The sequence below is a fragment of the Lissotriton vulgaris genome, unplaced genomic scaffold (assembly GCF_964263255.1).
Source record: "Lissotriton vulgaris unplaced genomic scaffold, aLisVul1.2 SCAFFOLD_1440, whole genome shotgun sequence".
NCBI lineage: Eukaryota > Metazoa > Chordata > Amphibia > Caudata > Salamandridae > Lissotriton > Lissotriton vulgaris.
In genome coordinates this window covers 587501-602577 of record NW_028244683.1, presented here as the reverse complement: position 1 = coordinate 602577, position 15077 = coordinate 587501, and positions in this window count along the sequence as shown.

Genomic DNA, 15077 nt, shown 5'->3' with positions numbered 1-15077 from the left:
CTATTCTCATAATATTGTGCCGTAGCCAATATCTGAGCTGAAGTAGAAACGGCCCATGCACTTTCTGAATTCTTCAATTTATTGCTCAAATCGGGCAACAAGTTCGAAACAAATTTATCCACAAACAACCTTTGGCCACCCTCAGTGCTCATATCTTGACCACTATGATCAATGAATGCCTCCTCGAACCTCGTAAAGAAGTCGGAAACACTCTCGTCCTTCTTTTGCTTACAAGCTGACAATTTGTCCCAATTTACCCTCATAGCTGGCATAAGAGTTTTCATTAGCGTTATAATTCTTTGAGGGAGGGCAGTAATCAACTGCTCGGGTTTAGCACCACCAACTTGTCGCGCATCTGCCGCTACAATGGCAGCCCAAGCACCACCTAATTAGTTTGCGTGATTTTCCTGACGAATCTTAGCCCATACCGGCTGCGGTACGACATTGCCGAACATCATATCGATATCGGCTAGATTCATTACCGTAGCATCTACGAGCTGCGATAATTCTTTGTAATACCCTGCAGGATTCTTGCGAGGGTCAGGCAAAGATTGCTTCACCTGTAACACTTCCGATCTTTTCCATGGGAGATGTATCCATACTCTCTGGAAAAACGGCGGGACCGGAGGGTTACCTCCAGGGTTACCTGGCATCCAAACTGGCGGAACTTCACGCATAGGAAATTGACCAGACTCATCTGTCTGCCTTTCGACATCCTCAACAAACAAGGCTTGAGGTATTGGAGTGGGACGAAAAGATAGCAACCGTTCAACAGCACGTCGAACATTGGTGTCCACTATCAGTCCAGTCGAGAACTGAAGCTGCAGATCAGACAAAGCGGTCAGCACCTCGTCAGGCGCGTCGGCCGATATCTGATCACGAAGAACCTTACACATTTCCTCGAACACGAATCTTTGGGTTGGTATATTGAACTGACAAAATGTGTCGAGTACAACACGCGGTGGATTTCTAAGGGGGTGCGTCATCCAACCCATCGCCATATTATATAGCGAAGCACGTTCCCTATTACCAGGAAGCTGACTACGTCTCTGAGGACCATCTGAACCAGCGGACCCAAGAACAGGTCCGAGCGAATGAAAGAAGCTAGCCGCAAGAGGAGAATTACGACTGCGAGTAGAGGGAGAAGCATAGGACACAGGACTGACAAGTGAAGGAGTAGAAACAGTAGCAACAGCAGGAGTTAGCAAAACAGGAGCAGTAGCGGGAGCAGGAGTATGTGGAAGCGGAGGAGCAGTAGGAATAGAAACAGACGAAGGAGCAGGAATAGTCGGAAGAACGGGTGCAGGTTGAGGAACAGGCAAAGGAAGAATAGGTGCAGGAACAGGTACAGGGGGAATCACAGGGGCTGTGGTACCCTGTACGTACGGAGGTGGCGACTTCATAAGATAGGACATTAAAGGATCCTCAACTGACTCATCCTTCTTCTCCGGCTCCGTAGGCAAAGTAGGATAGCATTTATCTATAGTCATACGCTGCAATCTGTCAAACACTTCCTTTTCCCTAACCTCCTTATCATGCTGGAACTGCTCTGCTTTCTTTATAATGGTACCAGCACTATCTCGCTGATTTCGTTTAGTCTGTCTGATTTCTTTCTGTCGGGCTTCTTTGCGCCACAACCGAAAGGCATCAAACATGGCCGGCCTTGACTTTTTCGCGAACAATTTAACCTCTAGATTATCTAAGATCGGGGCCTCGAAGCTACCATGTGGTGGCCAGCGAAGGTCACCATCCTTCTTTGTATATTTGATCCAGTATTCATTAAAAGTAATCGGGCCTAGCCCATGTTTGCTATACAGTTCATACGTGGGAGTTCCAACCGGAGGTATCGGACACGAGTCCTCCAGTCGGGAATCCGTACCACAAGGCCTGAAACAACTAAACAAAGTACTGCGACCAGGCATCTTGCACACTAGCCGAGTTTCACAAACTTCAAGGGTTACGGGATTTACCAAGTCCCAGCAAAGAACAAAACCCTCGGTTTTTGGCGGCTGCAGTCGTCAAACAACACAACAAAGTACGCTAGCAAAGTGTCACCGACAAAAACACTCACACAGCGTTAACAACAAAAACACTCGCTAAAGTGTCAACAACCAAGAACTCTGGGAGCGACCCACAAATACTTAACTCAAAGATCGATGGCGTCTCCAGGAAGGCCCGTCAATCGTCTCGCTATACCAAGGTCTACGCCGGGCGCCAAAACAGGTCTACAGTCAGGGCAGCAGTCCGTCGCAGCCGTCAGGAGGCGGGAATCTTCGCGGGAAAAGTCTTCGGGCCACTTATTTCGACAACGGGATCGATGAAGCGGAGTGCACCTTCCCTCGGAGATTTCACACGAAGTTCCTCACGATCGTCGGGCTTGGACCGGTACCACTGATGCAGCCCCACGTTGGGCGCCAACTGAAGGACTGGGTTCTTTAAGACCCAGCGGTGCCAGGGCACAACACCTGAAACCTTCGTGGGTAACCTGCTCCGGCGTACGAATGACAGAGACACGGGACACTTCCTTCAGCGTCAAAGATTCAAGGTTTATTTGCTGCAGGGAACACAGAGATCACAGGAAGTACATCGAGTGTAGTTCGGGGAGACTGCTTCAAATTGGTTCTGTGGATCGCTCCTTTTATACAGTTTTTACCCATAGAGTTACATTGAACACAAAAGTTTACAACCCGGTTCCCACCATTATCCCCCAGAGGGGTCGCTTTGGTCACTTTGATACACATGAGGTCCGGAACACAAGTGCGGAAACATTTGACGGTTCCCAACTGTAAAACCCATCTTCCCACCATTAGCGAATTCCAATCAACAGTAAAACAGATCGAAATAGGAACAAAGACAGGTGCAGAGGAAGATGGAGACAGTGGGGAGATCGGAAAGGGTGTAAAAGGGGAGGTATCGGGAAACACGAGATACAGGCATCAAAGGGACGTGCCTAATGAGATGCACGGCTGAGACAATAAACCGACACGGCGAGATGAGCCTCGAGCGGGGCCATCTGCCTTACAATATCATCCCCCTCATCATAAAGACACTTACAAAGGACATGTGTCTTCCGCAAGTATCTTGGGAGTCCCAGGGTCGCGAAGCGGACATCGTCCGTCCGCTGGCTACTTTGAGGGCAAGAGACAAAAGGGATGCCGTATCTAAGATGGAACCCGTGGGTACAGATGAAAAACCCACATAACAAACGAACGGTTTAAGTTAGCACAGCGAAACTGCGCACACTTACTAAACTCGTCATTTGCGGTTCATAGATACCAGACTCGACCATATTCGTGCGAGTCGAAAACACCACTTACAATTGTCACGGAACCTCACTCTCTCTACCTCACTCTCTCTCTACCTCACTCTCTCTCTACCTCACTCTCTACCTCACTTTCTCTCTCACTACCTCTCTCTCTCTCTACCTCTCTCTCTCTACCTCACTCTCTCTCTACCTCACACTCTCTCTCTACCTCACTCTCTCTACCTCACTCTCTCTACCTCACTCTCTCTACCTCACTCTCTCTACCTCACTCTCTCTACCTCACTCTCTCTCTCTCACTACCTCACTCTCTCTCACTACCTCACTCTCTCTCACTACCTCACTCTCTCTCACTACCTCTCTCTCTCTCTCTACCTCTCTCTCTCTACCTCACTCTCTCTACCTCACTCTCTCTCTCTACCTCACTCTCTCTCTCTACCTCACTCTCTCTCTCTACCTCACTCTCTCTCTACCTCACTCTCTCTCTCTCTCTACCTCACTCTCTCTACCTCACTCTCTCTCTACCTCACACTCTCTCACTACCTCTCTACCTCTCTCTCTCTACCTCACTCTCTCTACCTCACTCTCTCTCTCTACCTCACTCTCTCTCTCTACCTCACTCTCTCTCTTCCTCACTCTCTCTCTCTACCTCACTCTCTCTCTACCTCACTCTCTCTCTACCTCACTCTCTCTCTACCTCACTCTCTCTCTACCTCACTCTCTCTCTACCTCACTCTCTCTCTACCTCACTCTATCTCTACCTCTCTCTCTCACTCACTCTCTCTCTCTCACTACCTCTCTCTATCTCACTCTCTCTCTCACTACCTCTCTCTATCTCACTCTCTCTCTCACTACCTCTCTCTATCTCACTCTCTCACTACCTCTCTCTATCTCACTCTCTCTCTCACTACCTCTCTCTATCTCACTCTCTCACTACCTCTCTCTCTCTCTCTCTCTCTCTCTACCTCTCTCTATCTCTCTCTCTCTCTCTCTCTCTCTCTCTCTCTCTACCTCTCTCTCTCTCTCTCTCTCTCTCTCTCTCTCTCCCTCACTCTCACTCTCTCTCTCTCCCTCACTCTCTCTCTCTCCCCCTCACTCTCTCCATCTCACTACCTCACTCTTTCCATCTCACTACCTCACTCTCTCTCTCACTACCTCTCTCTATCTCACTCTCTCACTACCTCTCTCTATCTCACTCTCTCTCTCACTACCTCTCTCTATCTCACTCTCTCACTACCTCTCTCTATCTCACTCTCTCTCTCACTACCTCTCTCTATCTCTCTCTCTATCTCACTCTCTCTCTCTCTCTACCTCTCTCTCTCTCTCTCTACCTCACTCTCTCTCTCTCCCTCACTCTCTCCATCTCACTCTTTCCATCTCACTACCTCACTCTCTCTCTCTCACTACCTCACTCTCTCTCTCTCACTACCTCTCTCTATCTCACTACCTCTCTCTATCTCACTCTCTCTATCTCACTACCTCTCTCTCTCCACCTCTCTCTCTCTCTACCTCTCTCTCTCTCTCACTACCTCACTCTCTCTCTCTCACTACCTCACTCTCTCTAACTACCTCACTCTCTCTCTCTCTATCTCACTACCTCTCTCTCTCCACCTCTCTCTCTCCACCTCTCTCTCTATCTCACTACCTCACTCTCTCTATCTCACTACCTCACTCTCTCTCTACCTCACTCTCTCTCTCACTACCCCACTCTCTCTCTCTCTACCTCACTCTCTCTCTCACTACCTCACTCTCTCTCACTACCTCCCTCTCTCTCTCTATCTCACTACCTCTCTCTCTCCACCTCTCTCTCTCTCTCTCTACCTCTCTCTCTCTCTCTCTACCTCACTCTCTCTCTCACTACCTCACTCTCTCTAACTACCTCACTCTCTCTCTCTCTCACTACCTCCCTCTCTCTCTCTACCTCACTACCTCACTCTCTCTCTACCTCACTACCTCACTCTCTCTCTACCTCACTCTCTCTCTACCTCACTCTCTCTCTACCTCACTCTCTCTCTACCTCACTCTCTCTCTACCTCACTCTCTCTCTACCTCACTCTCTACCTCTCTCTCTCTCTCTACCTCACTCTCACTCTCTCTACCTCACTCTCACTCTCACTACCTCACTCTCACTCTCACTACCTCACTCTCTCTCACTACCTCACTCTCTCTCACTACCTCACTCTCTCTCTCTACCTCACTCTCTCTCTCTACCTCACTCTCTCTCTCACTACCTCACTACCTCTCTCTCGCACTACCTCTCTCTCGCACTACCTCTCTCTCACTACCTCTCTCTCTCACTACCTCTCTCTCTCACTACCTCTCTCTCTCACTACCTCTCTCTCTCACTACCTCTCTCTCACTACCTCTCTCTCTCACTACCTCTCTCTCTCACTACCTCTCTCTCTCTCTCTACCTCTCTCTCTACCTCTCTCTCTCTCTCTACCTCTCTCTCTACCTCTCTCTCTACACCTCTCTCTCTACCTCACTCTCTCTCTCTACCTCACTCTCTCTCTCTACCTCACTCTCTCTACCTCACTCTCTCTCTCTACCTCACTCTCTCTCTCTACCTCATTCTCCCTCTACCTCATTCTCTCTCTACCTCATTCTCTCTCTACCTCATTCTCTCTCTACCTCATTCTCTCTCTACCTCATTCTCTCTCTACCTCATTCTCTCTCTACCTCACTCTCTCTCTACCTCACTCTCTCTCTACCTCACTCTCTCTCTTCCTCACTCTCTCTCTACCTCACTCTCTCTCACTACCACTCTCTCTCTCTACCTCTCTCTCTCTACCTCACTCTCTCTACCTCACTCTCTCTACCTCACTCTCTCTACCTCACTCTCTCTACCTCACTCTCTCTACCTCACTCTCTCTACCTCACTCTCTCTACCTCACTCTCTCCACCTCACTCTCTCCACCTCACTACCTCACTCTCTCCATCTCACTACCTCACTCTCTCCATCTCACTACCTCTCCCTACCTCACACTCTACCTCACTCTCTCTCTCTCTACCTCATGCTCTCTCTACCTCACTCTCTCTCTCTCTACCTCTCTCTCTCCCACTCTCTCTCACTACCTCTCTCTCTCACTACCTCTCTCTCTCACTACCTCTCTCTCTCTCACTACCTCTCTACCTCACTCTCTCTACCTCACTCTACCTCTCTCTACCTCTCTCTCTCTACCTCTCTCTCTCCCTCTCTCTCTCCACCTCTCTCTCTCTCTACCTCTCTCTCTACCTCACTCTCTCTACCTCACTCTCTCTACCTCACTCTCTCTACCTCACTCTCTCTACCTCACTCTCTCTACCTCACTCTCTCTACCACTCTCTCTCTACCACTCTCTCTCTACCACTCTCTCTCTACCTCACTCTCTCTACCTAACTCTCTCTCTACCTCACTCTCTCTCTACCTCACTCTCTCTCTACCTCACTCTCTCTCTACCTCACTCTCTCTCTCTCTTACTACCTCTACCTCACTCTCTACCTCACTCTCTATCTCACTACCTCACTCTCTATCTCACTACCTCACTCTCTATCTCACTACCTCACTCTCTATCTCACTACCTCACTTTCTCTGCTAATGCAATAGGTCTCGCATATGCAAGCAATTAAGCTATTACCAATATAAATGACAATGCCATTTATTTAGGGACACAAAAATAATGAGCAATTCCAATAGCTCTACCTATAATATTGCCGAGACCATTGCATTGCAATTGTAAATGCTTGTTTTTTTTAAGATTGCTTAATACAGTTTAGTTACTTTTGTAAAAGGTATTCATACTTGAGCCAGGGACTATGGCGACAAGGGAAACTAGAAGCAAAACCACAGCATCCTCTTCTATGGTTGCAGGTACTTTGGACAACTTTCTCATTAGAGCAAACTCGCTAGTGGCAAATGAATTAACAATAATTGAAAGAAGGCTGTCGCAGGGGATTGAAAGTGTAAGAAGGTCCTCTTTGGGTTTAATAGCAAATGCTAGAACTCCCGATAAGGGTGAGGGCTTACATAATTCCGTATTGGACAGTATTGATCAAACAATATCATCTGTTTTGCAAGGGCGAGTCCACCACTGCCTAGCAACCCTTTACTGGTTATCCCCGAGATAAGCTCGGGCCCATTGCCTGACAAGGGTTTAATATCTGAAGGGGTGGATGTCTCTAGCTCCCCTCAGCCACGTGGGGTGAGGGAAGGGGCTGTCCCAAAGAGGGAACGACAGATGCAGTCTAAGGGGGGGTAAAAGGCTTAAATTAGATCCTCGCCCTACCACCGCTGAGACTACGCGTCCAACAGTGGACCGGGCCTCCTCTCCACCACCTAACGATATTTATAACTTGCTCCCGCAAACTCAGACAGTAGTACAGCCTGCTGCGTTTAGGTTTGGGGAGTTAGGTAATGGAGGAGAGGGTAACCTTATTCGTACCCTTGGGGAATCTTTGAAATCTCTGCTGGAGTCTAGCAACCACCCGCCCACCTAACCCTCCTATTGCTCTCCCACCTGACCCTTCGGGTATAGCAGTTATTCACCCCCCTATTCCCCCTTCTGTAGTTAACCTTCATCTGCCTACTGCCTCCCCAACTTTAGCAACAGCTCCCGAGTTAGCTACCTCTTCGAGCACAGCGCAGATATGTGTTCCTGAGCTCAGAGACCCTGCCTTAGAAACCTTTGCTCCTCTGAAGAATAAAATGGCGAGTTGGTTGAATATCCACAGACCCCTCCCCTCTAATATTAAAACTGAATTGATGATGGTTCGCAGTTTCGTGGGTGGGATTCACTACAAAGAAAATCAAAGGGGATTGCATCCTGGTAAATTTTAGGAATCCAGTGATTGTTTTACACATTTGCAACTGGTTAGGCAGTACGGGGGATACAGTAATCCAGCCACTCCCCTTGTCCTTTTATCCACCATCAAATTCTTCATGCAAACATGAGCTTGAGGATGGATGGAAGAGGGTGGGTTCCTGGGGTCATACCAGAGGTTTGAGGCCAAATCCATATGAAATTCCGATGCCTATTGATTACTCTAATAGGTGCAGCTGCCTTGATCAGGTAGTTTGACTCCACTGGGAAAAGGCCCCCAGGGTCAAAATGGGGGGATAGTTCCAACTACCCCGTTTAACATCCAGGAAAAAGTCTCAGAGAATAGAGTTTACTCGGGAGCAGGGATAGATGCCACAGACACCCGGATCATGCAGCAAGTAACCTTGAATCTTGACCCAATAGATCCTAGAAACAATGAACACTTAACGCAACCTCAGGCCTACCCCTGGTCCAACTGTAATAAAAATACTTTCCTGGAATGTGGCAGGTCTCAGTAACAGACTGGCTTGTCCTGATTGGGGCACTTTTATAGACACGACTGAGGTCTGTCTCTTCCAAGAAACGTGAGCTCGGGAAGAACAATTCAGAACACGTTTTGCCTCATACTCAGTCCCTGCAAGGTGGGGGGGGGGGGGAAGGGCAGACCGTTGGGAGGTCTAACTATATGGATAAGAGTTGACCTAGGTTGCACAGTTAGGGTCATGGACACGGCCTCAGAGGATGTCCAATGCGTGATCCTGGAGTGGCGGAATGGTGCCAGACTTGCCCTGGTTAATATTTACTCCAGACCTGTGAGTGTTACTTCCGAGTCCAGTGCCATTGAGGAGCTTGCCTCCTTTTTAGGGGTGATCCCCCAGGGTGTGACATTCGTGATAAGGGGAGATTTAAACTCCCATTTTGAGCCACTTGTGGGTCTGATTGATGGTATAAATCAGGAGGATGATGTGTGGAAAATTGCTCAAGTAGTGGGGCAGAAGGTAATGTCCTGGGCACCCTTGGCAATACAAATAACTACCCTGACGTTGAAGTACTCAATTAGGGCTTGTAATGGTAGGTTGAAGTCAGACATCCCCCTCCCCCAATGAACACTTTTAACAAACCAGGGAGGGAGGCGCACCTCGACTATATTTTAATCTAATGTAGTGCCTGGGATAGGATCATAGATTTTAAAGTGGTTTACAGAGCAGAGAGTGACCACAATGCACTGATCCTTGATTTCGCCCTTCCCAATGTATCAAACCGTAGATCTATATTTGAGGCTGGTCCATCCAACAGGACCTTACTTTCAAATAATAGACGTAGGGTTAGATGGGATAAGTTGGTCACCATCCCAGACCAAGTGGCGGAGCTATACACGCGGCTTGTCCCTGCACTAGAGGTTGCCACGGTCTTAAAGGCGCAACACCCCTCCAATGAAAGTCACCTAAAGCTGGCAGAACTAAATAGAGAATTATTTACTGGCCTGGCCGAAATTTTAAACCCCCCCCCCCCCGATCACAGAGGGAGCAGGGCAGGTACTAAGCCCAGCTGGTATAACAGAGCCTGTAGACTGGCAAAAAGAGAAATTATTGAGGCTCTGAAACAAAATAATGACAGGGCATGTATCAAACTCAAGAAGACAATATACAGGCAACTCATTCATCATGCCAAGATTGAATGGGGTAATAACAACTGGGCAAATTTAACATCTGCCTTAGCAGTGAAGGATGCTCGTAGGTTTTGGCGAATTACAAGTACAGGTTCAGCCGAACCCGAGCTGGCAGTAGCACCTAACATCGCTCCTGAGGTTTGGGAAGACCACTTTCATACCCTGTATCAGGGGGATAATTCAATTGGGATTTTTCTCAAATGTGATAAAGAACCTACTTCTGCAAGTAACATTCCTGAGAATGAGTTCACTGAGGGTGAGGTCATGAATGCTATTGCTAAACTCCCTGCTGGCAAAGCCACCGGCCTGGATAAGGTTCCTGGTGATCTCTTTACCACGAACCTGGGATATGGGCACCCTATTTGACGCTGGTTTTTAATGCTATTCTAGATGGTATGTCGGTTCCAAGTACTTGGCTGGGAGCAGAGATAGTCCCTATCTATAAGAAAGGATCACCTCTGCTTCCTGTCAACTACAGGCCAATCAGCCTAATAGATGTATCACAGAAACTTTTTGTGAGGCGGATCCTGGACCGCCTTGAGACCTGGATTGAGGAGTCTGAAATGTTAAGCCCTTATCAGGCTGGTTTTAGAAAGAATGTCTCGACCACGGACCAGATTTTCCGACTAACCATGCTTTTTTGGAGAACTGTCAAAATTAAGGGCAGATCACTTTATACTGTATTCGTGGACCTCCGTGCAGCCTTCGATCTGGTCCCATGGAGGAAATTGTGGAGCGTGCTATCAGACATGGGCATTCCTGCCCCTCTTTTGCACATCATAATTCGACTTCACACGGATAATTTCGTGCAGGTCAGGTGCGGGAGAGAAGGCAAATTGTCATCTAGTTTCCCCGTTGGCAGGGATGCGTCCTGGCGCCTACCCTGTTTTGCCTCTATGTCAACGGGGTGATTGACCACCTAAATGCGGTCCCCAACAGAGGCGCTCCAGGACTAGCCGGGGTTGGGATCTCCACGATTATGTTCGCGGATGATACCCTGCTGTTTTCGAAGACTCCCATGGGTATTCAGCGAGTCCTAGACCGTTTTGTCAATTTTTGCCACGATCGGGGGCTGGAAATAAACACTTACAAAACGAAATTTATGATTTTTAATCCCCCGAAAAAAACGCGCCCAAGCCCGTGATTGGAGGTGTTGGGCTTGAAAGAGTGCACACGTTTGAGTATTTGGGTCTCACACTTAATGATAGCATGACCTTGGCCCAACATCAAATAAAATCTCAGTTAAAGCTTACTCAGAAGGCAGGAGGTATTCTCAAACTTTTAAGTAAAGATACAGTTAAGCCAATAGGACCACCGTTCGAGATTTACAAACTCTAGGCACGAGGAGCGGTAATCTATGGCGGTGAACTGTGGGGACACAATTGTGTACCTGCGATGGATACCCCAGAAAATACGTTTTTAAGGCAATTGGTATCTTTGCCACCAAGTACGCCACTGCTGCCTTTAAGGCTCGATTTAGGTCTTAGACCTTTAAAAGAAGAATTGGACCTTAAACCCCTAACTTTCTGGAGGCGACTCTGGGTCATTCCAGAACTTAATAATTATAGGCAGGAGCTAATGGAGGTTTTAAAACTGCCCAATGCGTGGAAGCTCTCCTGGTTGAAATACATAAGACAGGAATTTGAGAGGCTCAGCCTCCCTCTTATGCGGAGTAACCCGGAGCAAGCCTGTATAAACATATCACGCAAGCACCTGGCTAACCTGTATTTTGAATACAACTTATCTGCCCGCTTAACGAATGCCCAAACAGGAACCCTATCTAACTTATTCCTAATCACGAAAGATTATTACACATTGGAGACTGTTCTGAATGATATCATCCCTCCAGGCTATAGGAAGCTCTATCTTCAATGGAGACATGGCTCTCTGCCACTTAGATCCCTCACAAGTAAATGGCGCCCACCTACTCCAAAGAACTGCCCTGGTTTTTCTGCAGACGAAGAAGATGAATTGCATGTGATCTTCTTCTGCCCTGGATACAAGATTGCAAGGAAAAGATGGATACTTCCAATATGTAAAAATCTGGGGATCAGACAATGCTATAAATCATTCCGGATATTAAAAACAGATCTCTCTCCAATAATTGTCTTTGCTGTAACTAAGTTTTTAGCAGCAATGTGGAATAAGAGACGGAACTATTTGAAGTTTTAGTTTAAGTGGTAAAAGGTACACATATGTATTTAGTGACAATGAGTCCAAAGAATTTGTAAAGGATCGGCGAGCTGGTGTGATGATCATGTTTTTAATGTTTTTTTACTGTCTTTGTAGTGTGCTATAGCTCAATGGATTCACCCTGATTGATGTTTCTTTTAATCCAATGAACTGAATAGAATTGTGCTATTTTATATTGTGGAATGTAATGTGACTTTTATGACAAATTTTGTCGAAATAAAGATGATAAAGAAAGAAGAAAAAAAAAGGTAAACAGTCATCTAACCCCTACGACTTTACCTTAAATATTACGTACCCCCAAAACATCCAGAAGGTTGCTGACATCTTCCTTTAAGCATCCGCATCTTAAGAACGAATTCCAGTTCCTAATTTACCTAGCTGCTGTCTGTGTGTAGCATTAAACGTGGTAGTGTTGTATCAACATAAGAAAGAAGTTAGCAAGCAAAATACCAACAGGACGGGTTTCTTTCTGCATAAATGCACAAGTTACTTACCTTCAGTAACGATATATCTGTAAGAAACAGTAGTTAGTGTTAAATTCCTTACCTTAGAATATCCCCAGGCATCAGACTGGATCCGAAAAGTTTTGCGTAGCAGTACCCCTGCGCGTTGGTAGGAGTCGTCTGCGGCTCCCCGTCCGTCGTCGTTGGCGCCGGAGTACTTAGACGCCACCCTCACGCACTGCCGTCAGTTCTTATACACAGCTTTTCCACACCAGGAACGCAGAGTCATGATAAAAATCGACACTGGTGCCATAAAAACTAGGGCCCTGGTAAGGGATGTACCTTAACCCTAGATATCGGTTCGCAGAACAGGGAGGATGGGTGGGGCGGTAAGAAATCTAACACTAACTACTGTTTCGTACAGATATATTGTTACCGAAGGTAAGTAACTTGTGCATCTGAAAGAAACAGGTTAGTGTTAGATTCTTTACCTTAGAATAGATACCCCAGCAATACCAACACCGGTGGTGGGCCTGCGAACCAATGATCACACCAGAAAGTCCTGGAGAACAGAACGGCCAAAAAAGCCATCTCTCCAGGCTTGGCTGTCCAGGCAGTAGCGTATTGCGAACGTGTGCAGCGAGGCCCACGTAGCTGCCTGACCGATGTCCTGCAAGGGGACTCCCCGACCCAGGGCAGTAGTAGCTGCCGTGGCCCGAGTGGAATGGGCATGCAGCCCCACAGGAGGCTCCTTTTTAGCCAGAGAATAACGAGCCTTGATGCACAAGACGACCCATCGAGAAATGGTTAGTTTGTGCACCGCCCGACCTTTCTTAGCACCCACGTAACCAACAAAGAGTTGGTCATCCACCCGGAACTGGCACGTGCGGTCCAGATAGAATGAGAGCGCACGTTTTGGGTCCAGACGGTGGAGCCTCTCTTCCTCTTTTGAGGGATGCAGAGGCGGAAAGAAGGTGGGCAAGGTGATGGACTGCCCGATGTGGAAGGCTGTGACTACCTTGGGCAGGAAAGAGGATCCGCCCGCAACACAACCTTGTCCGGATGGACAGAAGGAAGGTTTGGAAGAACGAGCCTGGAGCTCACTCACTCTCCTGGTAGAGGTGATGGCACACTACTTCCCCAAGACATGTCAGCAACACAGTCACGTGCACCCTATTCAACTTACTCAATTTCCCTACCATATTCAACAAGCAAAAAACATGGCAGCTAAATATTCTCGCACTAGTACACAAGGTAATTGACAACCTGTCACCCATTCCTTCAACATCAATGTTCCCAGTCAGGTAGTTTTCTCAGGAAAAGAATACACACTGCAAACAGAATCCCAATTCATACCTGCGTTATCATGCATCTTCATCTACATCCCAGATCTCCACCTTTCTTCCAAGGATAAACAAGCATTTGCAATGCAATAGGTCTCGTATTAGGAAAGTTAGAGCTATTTGTATTGTAAATGACACATTTTTTATTTAGGTTTTGTTTTTGAAAATAGCGAAATTAATAGCTTTGTCATTTACAATGCCAATAGTTGTAACTCTCGCAAATGTGACACCTATAGCATTTGTAATGCAATACGTGTTGTATTTACGTGACTTACATGTATTGATATTACAAATAACAATGTTTTTTTAATAATTAATACTTAAATAAAAGTTATTGTAATTTATAATGGCAATAGCTTAAACTTTTGTAAATAACATTTGTGAATATTATGTTCAGTGTATTTTATTGTGACGAAAATCCAAGAACATATGTCAAATATTAACATCTTTTTGTTACATTTGTAATAAAGCTTGAAACATTGAGATAACATATTTGAACCAGTTGTTGTTGAATGGTTGCACAGATTGATGTTGTGGTGCCACTGAGTGATGCTGTGGTGGTGCTGAGTGATGCTGTATGCTATCCTATGTTTTGTTTTGCTATCCTATGTTTTGTTTTGCTATGCTATGTTTTGCTCTGCTTTGTTATGCTATGTTTTGTTGTGTTTTATTATGCTATGCTATGCTTTGTTGTGTTGGTATGCTGTGTTTTGCTATTATGTTTTGTTCAGCCATGCTATGTTTTGTTAAGCTATGCTATGTTATGCTATGTTTTGTTATGCTATGTTTTGTTATGCTATGCTATGCGGTTTAGTTTTGCTATCCTATGCTTTGTTTTGTTATGCTATGTTTTGTTGTGTTTTGTTATGCTATGCTTTGTTGTGCTATGCTGTTTTGCTCAGCTATGCTGTTTTTTATGCTATGCTATGCTTTGTTGTGTTTTATTATGCTATGCTGTGTTTTGCTATGCTATTATGTTTTGTTAAGCCATGCTATGCTTTGTTGTGTTTTAAGCTATGCTGTTTTGTTGTATTTTGTTATGCTATGTTTTGTTATGTTTTGTTATGCTATGCTATGTTTTGTTATGTTTTGTTATGCTATGCTATGTTTTGTTATGTTTTGTTATGCTATGCTATGCTATGTTATGCTATGCTATGTTTTGTTATGTTTTGTTATGCTATGCTATGCTATGTTATGCTATGCTATGTTTTGTTATGTTTTGTTATGCTATGCTATGCTATGTTATGCTATGCTATGTTTTGTTATGCTGTTTTGTTATGCTATGCTATGTTTTGTTATGCTGTTTTGTTATGCTATGCTATGTTTTGTTATGCTGTTTTGTTACGCTATGTTGTGCTACGCTATGTT